Genomic DNA, 4,170 nt, shown 5'->3' on the forward strand with positions numbered 1-4,170 from the left:
CGGCATCCTTAAGCACAGCCCGGAAGGTGTGCCCCTACGAGACAAGGATGGAGATAAAGCAGAAGACGCCCGAAAGTGTTCCTCTGACTATGATCACATCAATGACGGGGTGTCTTTTGGTGCAGAAGAGTCAGACCACGGAGGCGATATCACAGAAGAACTGTGGGATCAGGAATGACCAGCAGAATGGTCATCACTGCAAACGCCCCCCTGCCGAGCCATGAGGCGGCGGCCACCTTCCCACAAGCCCCTTGGCCCATGATGACCTCGCTGTGCAGGGGAAGGCAGATGGTAGCATAGAGGTCGTAGGACATCGCCGGGAGTAGGGACAGCTCTGAACCGGAAAACAGAACTAGCTAGAAGACCAGGGTGGAACAGCCAGGAAGGAAATGCATTCATGGTCGGTCAGGGAGTTGTGGATGGATTTAGGGAAGGTGACGGAGATGGGGTAAAGGTCGAGGAAGGATAGGTTCCTGAGGAAGACGTACGTGGGGGTATCGAGGCGTCGGTCGAGGGCGGTGACGGGGATGATGAGGAGATTCCCCGTCAGGGCCTCCAGGTAGCCCAGGAAGAACAGCACAGCGTGGACCAGCTGCAGCTCCCGGACCTCCGAGAATCCCAGCAGGAGGAATTCCGTCACCTTGGTGACACTGAACATTTCACTTCACTTCACAAGTCACTTCACTTCTCTGTGCCTCAGTTATCTCATCTACGAAACAGAGTTTAAGACTGTGAGCCCTAGGTAGAAAAGGGACTGTGTCTGATCCGATTATCTTGTATCTACGCCAGCACCTAATACAGTGCCTGGCACATAGTATGTTTTTAGCGAATACCATTTGTAAAAAAGCCTCCATCCTCACACACCCAATGAGGTCTAGAGCCTTAATACAGTGTAAGGGCTCAGTAAATATGATCGAATGAATGAAAGGGCCAATGTTCCTCTCTCAGTCCCCTCGGAACCCAGAGTGGCTTCAGAGCCGTATGAATTGGCGACAGGGGTAGGGGCAGAGGAAAACTGAGATCTGAAAATAAAAATACACCCTAAACGATGGAATCAGACCAAGAGGGAACATAGCTGAAAATGGGAAGGTCCCGGATAAAGAGTCACCTCAGGTTTAATTCATTCATTCGTTTTTATTGATCGCTTACTGTGTGTAGAGCACTGTACTAAGCGCTTGGCTCTTGACTTAATTTCCTGTGTTAGAGATATTTTCTGGATTAGAGAAGCAGCGAAGCCAGGTGGATAGAGCACAGACCTGGGAGTCAAAACAACCTGGGTTCTAATCCCACTTCTGTCACTTGTCTGCTGTGTGATCTTGGGCAAGTCACTTCACTTGTCTGTGCCTCAGTTCCCTCATATGTAAAGTGGGAATTGAGGCTGCGAGCCCCACGTGGGACAGGGACTGTGTTCAACCCGATTTTCTTGTATCCATCTCAGCGCTTAATACAGTGCCTGGCACATGGTAAGTAATTAACAAATACCAAAATTATTGTTATTATTATTATTATTATTTTCATTATTATAGTCCAAGAGGCCCCATCCAGTATGGGGTCTGAACTGTCCGAATATCCCTAAATCCACCTAGATCCACTCTGCCTTCCACTACCCAAGCAGGAACAAAGAGAATCACATGTGTAGAATTCCTCTTCACCCCTTGTTTTTAGATTGTGAGCTCCTGTTTGGGATGAGGCCTTACCTAATCTTTTCTTTCAAAGCTTGTTGTACAGTGTTCTGCACATCGTAGTGGCTCAGGAAAAGCCACTGTGTAGCAAAAATAAACAGCTCTGTCAGGGGATATGGAGACTGATTTTCATTTTTCACTGATCCGACCCTGTCCATCCCCTCCACCCACCCAGGAGATCCGGGAGATGGAGAAAGATGGAGACGCCGGGGGGAGAGCAATGGTTAGGGGGAGATGTGAGGAGACAGGCGAGCTGTCTCTATTTCTCTGTCACCGCCGGCCCACCCGGGTGGGTGGGATGGAGAGAGATGGGGAGTGAGATGGGGAGAGCTGGTAGGTAGGATGGAAAGAGATAGTGGGTGAGATGGGGAAAGCTGATGAAACGTTTTTAAGCCAATGGTCAAGAGCTGTTGGAGAGAAGGCACTGTACTAAATGTGTGGGAGAATCCAATACAACAAAGTTGTTGGACATGTTCCCCGCCCGCAACAAGCCTACCATCGAGAGGGGGAGACAGACATTAATATAAATGCATAATTAATGTTCTGCAATTTAAATGTATGTATATAAATGCTGGGGGGAGGGTTAAGCGTGGGGCAAAGATCCGATCACCCAAAAGTCCCAGATCCAAGTGCCAAAATGATGCAAAAGGGAGAGCCAGGAAAAAGAAGCCGTATTCAGGAAACTTATCTAAGAGATGTGACGTTAATAAGACTTCAAAGATGGAGAGACAGGTCTTCTGGTGTACATGGCGGGGCAGTTCCAAGTCAGGAGCAGGGTATGGGAAAGGTGTCAGCGGTCAGATAGACAAGAGCGGGGCACGGTGAATAAGCTATCATTACAGGAGCGAAGAGTGTGGGCTAGGCTGTAGTGGGGCAAGATGAACATGAAAGCTACTGACCCAGGAAATCAGGAGGAACCAGTGTGTTTACAGATTGGGCTGGCCGCCTCGACTCCTTTCTGTGAGATAGAAGCCACCAAGGACCGGAAAGACTCCGGTGAGTCCATTGTACGATGCACACAGACTCCTCTAAAGAGCTTTGCCCTCGTCTCCTCTTGGGAATCACCCACAGATGACCCAGGAGCTTTAGTAAAGAAAGAAGATTTCCCCATCTGAAGAGACTCTCGGCTCCTTGAGAAAGAGAGAACAGGGGTGGGGGAAGGGATTTGTGCCCTCTCCCATTTTGGAAGGCTCGGAGACACTGAGGAATCAGAGGAATGCCGACGGGACCGGAAACCAGGGGAGACCAGAGAATCCCAACTTGGGCATGACCTGGTGACTCTGAGCCGGGTGTTCGTTATGGACAGGAAACGCGTTTGCTAATTCTGTTGTATTATACTCTCCCAGTCGCTTAGTACAGTGCTCTGCGCATCGTAAGCCCTCAGTAAATGTGATTGAGTAAGTGAGTGAGGAGAGGTTGTGGTGAGGAGAAGGTGTTCACCTTGGGAAATTCAAGGGAAACAAATGATAATATCAGGAGGGCACTTAAGAGATGAAGAGAGTTGTAATCTTACACAACCACCCCCGCCTGATCGAAGCCTTACCGAAGGCCCGACTCCTCCAAGAGGTCTTCCTTGAATAAGCCCTACTTTACATTTCTCCCCCTCTTTTCTGTGTCACCCTGATTTGCTCCCTTCATTCACCCCACCCTCAGTCACGCATCACATATGTATATATCCCTTATTCATTTATTTATATCTATGTCTGTCTCCCCTTCTAGACTCAGATCGTTGTGGTCAGGGAATGTGTCTATTATATGGTGGCATTTTACTCTCCCAAGTGCTTAATTCAGTGCTCTACACCGAGTAAAGGCTGAATAAATACGATTGATTGACCTGATGGATTTGGAGTGGGGAGGTGTTCCAGACCAGTAGAATGGCTTGAGCTAGGGGTCAAAAAGCAGCATGGCCATAATCTGGGAATCAGAAGGAACTTGGTATGGTACCAATTTCTGGCTGGGTGACCTCAGGCCAGTTGCTTCACTTCTCTGGGCCTCAGTTCCTCTGTTGTCCCTGCTCTTTAGACTGTGAGCCTCATGTGGGACACTTGTCTCCTTTGTGACCTTGGGCAAGCCACTCAACTTCTCTCTACCTCATTTACCTCATCTGTAAAATAGGGATTAAGACTGTGAGCCCCACGTGGGACAATCTGATTACCTAGTATAGACTCCAGCTCTTAGAACAGTGCTTGGCACATAGTAAGAGCTTAACAAATACCATTATTACCATTATTATCGTAATCAGTATTATTAGTAGTAGTATTATGAGGTGCTTCTGGCACAGAGCGTGACGTGACTTGCCCAAAATCACACAGGAGACGAGTGGCAGAGCAAGGAGCCAGAGAACCCTGTTGGAATAGAAAGGGACCGGAGGGAGTAGTGATGGTGAAGTAAAGCCCTTGTTATGATTATTACTTCCTGCATTTATTCAGGACATACACTGGGCTAAACACCATTCCAAACTCTGAAGGTGATAAGGGAGACTGTACCC

This window comes from Tachyglossus aculeatus, assembly GCF_015852505.1.
Source record: "Tachyglossus aculeatus isolate mTacAcu1 chromosome 12 unlocalized genomic scaffold, mTacAcu1.pri SUPER_6_unloc_2, whole genome shotgun sequence".
Classification (NCBI taxonomy): Eukaryota; Metazoa; Chordata; class Mammalia; order Monotremata; family Tachyglossidae; genus Tachyglossus; species Tachyglossus aculeatus.